Source organism: Eubalaena glacialis, unplaced genomic scaffold, assembly GCF_028564815.1.
Source record: "Eubalaena glacialis isolate mEubGla1 unplaced genomic scaffold, mEubGla1.1.hap2.+ XY H_3, whole genome shotgun sequence".
In the NCBI taxonomy this organism is placed as follows: Eukaryota; Metazoa; Chordata; class Mammalia; order Artiodactyla; family Balaenidae; genus Eubalaena; species Eubalaena glacialis.
The window spans coordinates 981,106-991,541 of record NW_026871157.1 but is presented as its reverse complement, the minus strand read 5'-3'; positions in this window follow the sequence as shown (position 1 = coordinate 991,541).

The following is a 10,436-nucleotide window of genomic DNA, read 5'->3' as shown; positions in this document are numbered from 1 at the left end:
AAGGTGACCTTGCCATTTGCTACAACATGGATTGACCTAGAGAGAATTATGCTAAGTGAAATAAGTCAGTCGGAGAAAGACAAATATCACATTGATTCACTGACACGTAGAATGTGAGAATATTAAAAACAAATAAAAATAACAACTTAAAAATAAGTGAACAAAGCAAAGAAAAACAAATATGCAGATACAAGCAACAGAGTAGTGACTACCAGAGGGGAAGAAGTTGTGAGGGGAGGATAAAATGGGTATAGAGGATCAACTTTATGGTGAGAAATGGAAACAAAATTTTTGGTGGTGAGCATGCTATAGGGTATATAGTAGAAATACAATGTTGTATACATGAAATTTATGGAATGTTATAAAGTAATGTTACTGCAATTTTGAAAAAACCCTAAAATTAAAAAACAAAATAAATGAATATTAAAAAGCTGTAATTTACATAAAATGGAATATTATTCAGGCTTAAAAAGAAAAGGAGTTCATAAATATGCTACATGTATGAAACTTGAGAACATGACAATGAAATAAGTCATACACAAAAGGACAAATGTATGATTCCACTTACATAAAGTATCTAGAATAGGGGAATTCATGAAGACAGACAATAGAATAGAAAATAATACAGAGGAGGGAGGAAAGGGAAATTATTGCATAATGAATGCAGAGTTTCTGTTTGGAATGATAAAATGTTCTGGAAATAGTGGTAATGATTGTATGAAATAACATTCATATTTTGTGGCAAGACAAGAAAAATTTAAAAATAAAAAATTCTTCTCTGCCCTTTGGCCTCCTCTCTCCCCCACTGTGCATCATATATCTGCATTATGCATCAACCAAACTTCCGCATCAGCAGAAATACCTGCTTAAACATAAAGAGCAAGTGTGTTTTCTAGAAACCATAAATAGTAATTACAAGCTTGCCAATCTACAGAATGTTAATGTAAAAGTACAGTTTATAATTGCTTACTTCTTATTTTTGCTAGAAACTAGGCTTTAAGGTTAAGATTATATTATATATGTAACTAAAGCTACTAAACTAGTGAGGGAAACATTTCAGTATGGAAGGAAAATGGGAAGTGAGTTTTCAGAAGAAGAGGATATAAAGAATGGAAATGAATTTTGTAAAAGGAAAAAGAAGTGCTTTTGTCCTAGAGCTGGCTGTTTTTGAATGGAAAAGAGTGGGACAAGTTAATATGGATACAGAAAGCTGTGAAACGTTTGTGAAGAAGGAACACTGAGAGAAGAGTTTTATGCATAGCCAGGATTGGCTAAGATTGTATTGAATTTAATAAGGTAAATGAATTTTGTTATTAAGAGTATGCTGATGCAAGACATGAGTTTGGTTTTCTCTCTCCACTGGGACAACAAAGTTTTCTTAAAATATTGACCTGTTTCTAATAATAGATTGTGTGAGTTGCTTTGACTTTAAGTGATTCATTACAACCTTTGAGATCTTTTATTGTCCCTTTCGTTAAGTGAATGGGTATTGTTTCTTCAAACACCTGGTCAAATAGGATCATAGGTCATTGTGAACATTTGAAACTTCTTTGATATTTTTGACAAACTTCCCAAAGAGCAAATTCTACATGAAGTTCATTTGACCTCTAACTAAACCCGGGACACCTCAAATATTTGTTTTCTCTCCATCTCAGAGAGAGGAATATTAAACTAATCAGGTTTATTTGGTATGTTATTACATGGGAACCATTGACAAATGGTGATAAAACTTCTTAGGTTATATTCTTGAGTTGTACAGGTAAGTGTTATTAATATAGATAACCTAGAAATTATATGAAACTCCTGAATATCTGATATGTCCTTGCAAATGTTATCCATCATAATTCTAGTTATTATCTTAAACTATTGTATGCCACAGCAATAGCCAATTTATGTCAATTGCATTGTAATTAGGTCTTTAACCTTTTCTTTTTAAGTCTTTCGTCATTCACAGACAGTTAGTGCTGTACTCTGACACTTTTGCAAAAAATGCTTCATCTTCAAGAGCATTCACAGAAAGGGCTTTCTGACAAGTACAGGTTTCTGATAACTTTCAGATCATACTGCTGAACTGGGTAAGAGACTAAAGAATTCAAATGGAAAACCTGTTGGCTTCTTAACAACTATTAATAGCAGATAAAGATCAGTGATAAAACTGAGTAAACTGATGAGTATGGTTAATTTGGGGGATTCTGTCTGAAATACTACTGGTTTTTAATCTGTGTTTTCCAGGCATAAGGAAACCTTTCCCCTTAAGATAATTATGATTTACAGCAATTTGGTAAATTATATCTTTTTAAGTAGAATTGAAATATTTATCTTTTCACTCTTTCTGATCCCTCCAGAATTTAGAAACTCTTAGGTTCCCAGGCATTTATCAAGTAAATAAGGAAGGCTGCCTCCTAAGGTATTCTGAGGACCTGGAGAAGAGAGGAATTCACTGAAACCTATCACCCAAATCTATAGATATTGCAGGCAGAATCTGTGACACCCCCTTGGGGTGACATTCCTTATCTTGATAGTTTTTTTAAAACTTCAATCTGAGATTCCTAATGAAAAGTGCCAGAACATCCAATTTAAAAGAGCTTATGTGGTCAATTAACCAGGTGTATTTTGCAAACAAATTAGGTGGAATATGGCTACATTTGGTAGAAATGATGGTAATTTTAGAGAAAAAAAGATTATGTTTCAGTGGACATTAAATTCTAGTTTTTGTTAACTGAGGTCTGTATTTACTGCCTAAGACTCACTTTCCAGAAGGCTCCTTATTGTTATGTTATTATTGTAAAGTTTACTTGAGTTATTAAAAGGGCACTCTAAGTTTGTGTCTGAAGCTTACCACAGCAATCTAACTTTGGATGACAATCAGATGCCCCATGACCTGCAACCAGGAGATTACGCATACTGGAAAAGACATCAGATAAAGGACTCTTTATAGCCATGTTGGAAGGAACCATATCAGGTCTCTCAGATGAACTACAACTCCCATTTCTGACACTCAACTTCAACTAACTGAGACCAGCACTACCAGACGAGGATCAGAAGAGGATGACATCTGAAGATGACCCAAGATGCCAGACCAGGCCTGTATATTAATTACTTTGATAATTACTTATACTTTTGCTTATGAATGAAAAGTATTATTTCTTCCTTGGCCTCCATCATTTGCAAATGTGAAAAATAAGTCCAGTTGCTGGATTTGTGGCCAATTATCTATGTTCAACACTTCTGGATTACCCTGGTGGATTACACCTCTTCAGTGTTCAGACTGGCTAGCCCTACAGGATTTTATCTTAGAAGAAACTCTAGTGTTCACAGCCAATATCACTAAGCCAGTCAATGACACCTGTTCTGAACCTGGCCATAAATACTACTTTTCACTAGATGTTAAATATTGGGTACCTCCTAATGGAACCCAGTGGATTTATGGAACAATTTTATGGCCTTGACTCTCCCCAACTTGGTTAGAAAGATGCACAGTTAGTACCCCTTGGGCCCAAGGTCACCTACAGGTAGCCTTGGAAACAGCTCCTGCCAATCTGTCTTTAATATGAGCATACTGGTTTCTATCATTTTTCCCACAGTATGACCATTTGACCATGATATTTGTTAACTCATCTTATGACATATGAAGAGTCAAATTTCCACTCTGAACAATCTTTTTCCCGGTTTAGGGTGAATACTAGGAAAATGGTTTGGTTCAGGAGGATTTGGGCTTAAATCTTTGCTAATGACATTGTTCATCCTACTGGCAATTTTAATTATAGCTTGTGGAACTTATAAGCTGATAGTTTCTTGCCTTTCACATTGTGTGTCACCTACTTGTACTAAGATAATGATATCTAAATGACTTGAAAGTATAAATCACACCTATAGTTGTCTATAAAATAATGGTCATATACAGTGCACATAAATGGAAAATTGGCTTAAGCCTTATTTTCACAACGTAGAATTGACTCTCAGTCCTTGCCAGACATTCTGCCAGTAAAACCCCAAAAAAGGAGAAAACCAGGCTATTAGGACCCAGCATCAAGGAACATGAGAAACCCAGAGCAAGTAAGCAACCACCCTGGCATCAAGAGACCAAATATTTGACTACCTAATGCTTTCTATCAAAAGATTTATAACCAAAAGGGAGAAATTGTGAAATAAAATTCCTATTTTACGGAATGATAATAAAAATTTAAACATAAAAAATTTTTTCTGCCCTTTGGTATCCTTTCTCCCCTCTACTGCGCATTGTGTGTTGGCATTATGCACCTCCCCAAGCAGAAATACCTGCTCAACCATAAATAGTGACATCCTTCTAGCACCAACAAGACAATTCCTTAAAAAAATAACATTCCTTCTTAATCTTGTAATGGTCCACAATGACCCATGACCCACTACATGATACACAGAGGAGGATACATGTGACCACAAAGGTAGAGACTAGAGTGAGGTATCCACATGTTCAGGAATACCTACAGCAGCTAGAAGCAGAAAGAGGCAAGAAACATATTTTCCTTTAGAGCACCCTGCTTGCTTTTAGACCCTGGCCTCCAGAATTCTGAGAGAATAAATTTCTGTTGTTTACAGAGTTTATGACAATACAAAGTTTATGACAATTTGTTACAGAAGCCCCTGGAAATTAATAATATATCACCCATGTGATTCATAAAGTCTCACTCACCACTCAGTTGCTAGAATATGATGACAAGAACAAGGCACAAATGAAAAAGTCTCTTCCTAACTTCTCTCTCAGAAAGTATAATTGAAAGAATTACGGGCAAGGGGAGAGTAGATGGAGGATTTTAGAAATTAGCATTTGTGACTGTTGGGATTTTCACTGTCCTTTCAAAATGAAAAAGAAATAGCTGTAAGGCTAGCAGCCTGCACCTATAATACACCAATTAGAAAGTGTGGTCTCAGAAAATACAGTGGGTTTAAACAGTTTGATCCTCCTAAAGGTGTTCTTGCCCATGGAAAGGGACACTACTATTGACAATCACCAATAGTAGACATCCCTCAGGTTAAAACTCATTTTCTTTCCTATTTCCTACCTAAAAGCCTAGGCCAGAATGCTTCCCTCTAATAAGGCTGTCTTGAGTAATGCCTCTTTAATTGGATTATATCCATGTTCTTCAGTAGAGAACAAGATCCTTTACTTCATTATATTTGTTTGAACTTACTTTGAGCCTTCTCCAATTCTAAGTCAAAGTAGATTCTCAGTTAAGTGATGATTTAGTCAATGATGCTTTGGAAAAAATGACTTGTTAATGTTTACAGATGACAACTCTATCATAACATTCTCTCAAAACTCTAACCTCCTACCAAAAAAAAAAATCTCCTATATCTATAAAACTCAATTTTTACTTCCTTATCTTCATGCTGGAAATAGTATCAAAAGATCAGGCACTTGCCTAAAGCAGACCTGAAAATCTCTTGTCAGAGGTTCTGTAACTGTCACATCTGTATATTAAGCTGGTAAGGACTACACTATGGAATATGAACATAGAAGCTGTCTTCTATTTGTTTGTAAATTATGCCCTGGTCTGTAATAATAATTGTGTACAATAATTGTAATGTTCATAATTGTAACGATAATTTTAATAGCAGTTATCACCATAAGAAACTGCACATCAACTCAAATGGAGGCATATCAAATCCAGCAGGCCCATTAATTATATGAAATGTCCAGTTTGATTTAAATCAAGTTTTTGAATGTCCAGCCCCTTTTGGTAGCAGTTCAAGAAAATTCAATGAATTATAAATAACAGATCTATAACCAAGAATGCTTAATAAAAGCATTAAACTGTGTGAGTCAAAAACTGACAGAACTGAAAGGAGAAATAGATGAATCCACTGTCATAAGTGTACATTTCAACACACCCCTAACAGAAATGGACATATCCAGCACGCTAAAAATCAGTAAGGACATAGTTGAACTCAACTACACCATCACTCAACTGGACATAACTGATATCTATATACTACCCCACCCAACAACAGCAAAATACACACTCTTCTCAAGTTTATGTGGAACATTCATCACACACACACACACACACACACACACACACCACATTCTGGGACATAAAACACACCTTAACAAATTTAAAAAAATAGAAATCGTACAAGGTCTGCTCTCACCACAATGGAATTTAACTAGAAATCAACAACAGAAAGACAGCTGGAAAATCTCAAAATACTTGGGAGATAAAACAGCATGGGTCAATAGAGAAGTCTCAAGGGAAACTAAAAATATTTTGAATTAAATGAAAATTAAAACACAACTTATCAAAATACCCTTTATGGAATACAACAAAAGCAGCACTTAGAGGGTAATTTATAGTATTAGGATAGAAGAACAATCTAAAATCAATCATCTATATTTGCATCTTAAAAAACTAGAAAAAGAGCATATTAAATCCAAAGAAAGCAGAAAAGTAATAGTAGAGCAGAAATCAAGGAAAATGAAAACAAGAACTCAAGACAGAAAATCAGTGAAACCAAAATCCTGTTGTTTTTTTTTTAAAAGATCAGTAAAATTAATAAGCCTCTAACCAGGCTAACTAACAAAAGAAGAGAAAAGACAAAACTAACAAATGTCAGAAACAAAAGAGGGGACTCTTCACTAAAGATCCCAGGGGCATTAAAAGGATAGTTAAGCAGCACTTGAACAATTCTATCCCCATCAATTTGAAAACTTAGATGAAACGGACCAATTGCTGAAAAATAGAATACTTATGCACACAACAGGAAAACAAACAACATGAATAGGCCTATATCTATTTTAAAAATTGAATCGCTAATTAATAATCTTCCAAACCAGGAAGCAGTGGGTCCAGATGAGATCACTGGTAAATTCTACCAATCATTTAAGGAAGAAATTATACTAATGCTCTACAATGTCTTTCAGAGAATAGAAGCAGAAGGAATACATTTGAACTCATTTTATGTGGCCAACATTACCCTAATACCAAAACCAAAGACATCACATGAAAGATATCTACAAAAGATATCCTAATAATTCTCATAAACAAAAATCCTCAACAAAAAACATTAGTAAATCAAATTCTACAATGTATAAGAAGAATTATACACTGCAACCAAGTGAGATTTATCTCAGGTATACAAAGTTACTTCAATGTTTAAAAATCAATTAATGTAATCCATCACATCAACAGGTTAAAGCAGAAAAATCACATGATCATATCAACAGATGCAGTAAAAATATTTGAAAAAAATCTAACATCCTTTCATAATAAAAAATCTCAGTAGATTAGGAATAGAGAGGAACTTCCTCAATTAGACAAGGAAGATCTAATGTCAACTTAACTGTGAGAATCTCAAAGCTTTCCCACTAAGATCAGGAACAAAACATGAAAATCCCTTATTAGCAGTGCTTTTCAACATTGTGCTGGACTTCCTAGCTAATGCAACAACACAACAAAAGGATATAAAAGGCATATATATAAGGAAAGAAGAAATAAAACCATCTTTCCTCACAGATGACATGCTCATCCAAGTAGAAAATATGAAAGAACTGAAAAAAAAAAAAGAAAAAAAAAAAAACCTCCTGGAACTAATAAGCAAGTATAGCAAGGTTGCAGCGACAAGTTAATATACCAAAGTAAATCGCTTTTGTATATACCAGTAAGAACAAGTGGAATTTGAAATTTAAAATACAATGCCATTTACATTAGAACCCCCCAAATTAAATACTTAGGCATAAACCTAACAAAATATGTGCAAGATTCTCGGGAGGAAAACTATAAAACTCTGATGTACAAATCAAAGAAAAACTAAGTGGAGGGATACTCCATGCTGAATAGAAAGGCTCAATATTGTCAAGATGCCTGTTCTTCCCAACTTAATCTAATGCAATTCCAATAAAAATCCCAGCAACTTATTTTGTGGATATCAACAAACTGATTCTAACATTTAAATGGAGAGGAAACACACCCAGAACAGCTAACACAATAATATAGATGATTAAATTCAGAAGAATGACACTATCTAACTTCAATGTTAACTACAAAGCTACAGTAATCAACACAGTGTGGTATTGGTGAAAGAAAAGAGATAGAATAGAAACAGATCTATGGAACAGAGAGTCCAGAAGTAAACCCTGATCTTTGACAAAGAAGCAAAATCAATACAATGAAGAAAAATAGTGTGTTCAACAAATGGTGCTGAAACAACTGGACACCTACATGTCAAAAAAAAAAAAAAAAAGAATGTAGATACAGCCCTTAACACCTGCCACAAAAATTAATTCAAATTGAATCACAGATCTAAATATAAAACAAAATTATAAAATTCCTAGAAAATAACACAGAAGAAAATCTAAAAGACCTTGGGTTTGGTGTTAGGAGGAGAAAAGCTCAGGGAGATGAAATGTCCTGCAAACAAGGATCTCTTATCAGCACTAATGTATCAGCATCTGTGTTTGTTTAAAATATTGAGAGACAGAGAGAGGGAGAGATTTTTGCTTTCTTGCAGAACATTCAGAGCAAATTTCAGCACCCAGATCTTCAACAGAAAACCTTATGGAGCTTCTTGAGGTGTGAGCGGGAGTTAAGGGAAGAATTTCCTGCCAGAACTGGAAATTCTAATGATAACTGACATTGGATTATTATTTTAAAGGAAAAGAGAAACTGCTGCACACTTGAAATGACGCAAGTGATCACAGTGGTATTTATGCTGAGTCCTGGAATTTCAAGTACATTAATGGGCTTCAGCAGTTTGCAGAGTAGGGACCCTGACCAGCAGCAGCACCTGGGAGCTGGTTAGAAATACACATTTCTCCCAGATCGGAGGAATCAGTAACTGCAATGGGGCCCTGGCACTCTGCATTTAACCTGGAAGTTTAATCCTCTGGGGGATTCTGATGCCCACTCAAGTTTGAGAACCATTGAGTGCCTTTAAAAACCACCAGCAGAAATGATCTCTAGCCTCAAACACTTATTCTTCCCTACTGATTATCCCTCACCATGTGCAAGACACTCTCCTTACCCTCAGCTACAATCAAAGCTAAGGAGGATACATTTTGCCAGCTACCAATTCTCTGGGTCAATATGCAAATGTATCCCTTGTAAAGCCCCGTGTCTTAGTTGCCAGAACAGCAGGAAGGAAGTCAAATGAATAAAAATTGCTCATTTGGCTATTCACAGACAGCCAGTGCAAGGTTTCTCATCCTGAGCATTATTGAGTTTGGGCACATGATAATATAATTCTTTGTCTTTGGGGGCTGCCCTGTTCATTGATCATATGTTTAGCAGCATCCCTGGCCTCTATGTACTAGATATATCAGTAGAGCCACACAACAGACATTGTCACAGGGGACAAAAACACCTTTGTTGAGAACACTGGGTTAAACCAAGTGAGCTGGCTCTGGAAAGTAAACTACTTTGGATAGTTAAGACTATGAATTCTATAAAGGCCTAAACTATACACAGTGCCAATATCCCACAACACTTACCCACCTCCTATCTCCAGCCTATGGAAATAGAATATAGGCAGACAACCCCAGATTTCAGGCTACACTGACAGAGCCAATCCGTTTTTCTACCCAAATTTAGGCATGTCTGTAATCCAAAAGAATGACCCTCAGTTTGCTATACGTCTCAAAATGTTATAATCTTTCGATCTGCTGCTCAAGATTTTCATTGTTGTTTTCATAACATGTGATTAAAACAAGTCATCACAACTCTTAGTTCACAGATAACATTTGTTTTGAAAACGTGAATCTGTACAACTAAATTAACAAAATTAACAGAAAATTTAAGCATAATATAAATTTACCATTTGCTTATGTGATTTCTGAATGCATATAACGACACCCGTCTGAGCCCAGTGGCACAAAAATACACAAAACGCACACCTGTTCATGTCATACATCTATAAGCTACCTCAGCTCATGCATGTGCTAAGAGCCATACATCTCTTCACAGTAAATCACAGTAACTCAGCACTTTGATGCCTACTTCTACAAAAATTGTCAGGTCTTCCTTAATGTACAGAATGACATATTTATTATAATATTTATGTCTTTCTTATCCATTAAATGTGTAAAACTGTGCCATTTCTTTTATTAGGGTTGCATCTTGTGTGTGTGTCAACCAAGTTTGAGCATTGTGCGTCTAACCCCATTTCTTTCATTAGCCCTGAGATTTTCGTTGCTCGTTTCTGCAGAAAGCCATGACTTGGAAGACGGGTATGCCAGTTCAGAGTCTGAACCTCTTCTGGCGCCAGAACCAGGGCACTGGAAAAGCAGCCAAAGCCCCTCCCCGTTGGCTCCTTCCCTCGGGACTCAACCTCCAACCTCAGGGCAGAGACAGCAGCCCCACCTGGAAGCCTGAGTCCCACGCTCGCTGGCAACTCCTCCTCCTGGGCTCCCCTACTGACATCTCTTCCGAGCACTGCCACCCACCCCCCTGCCCCGGTCCCCG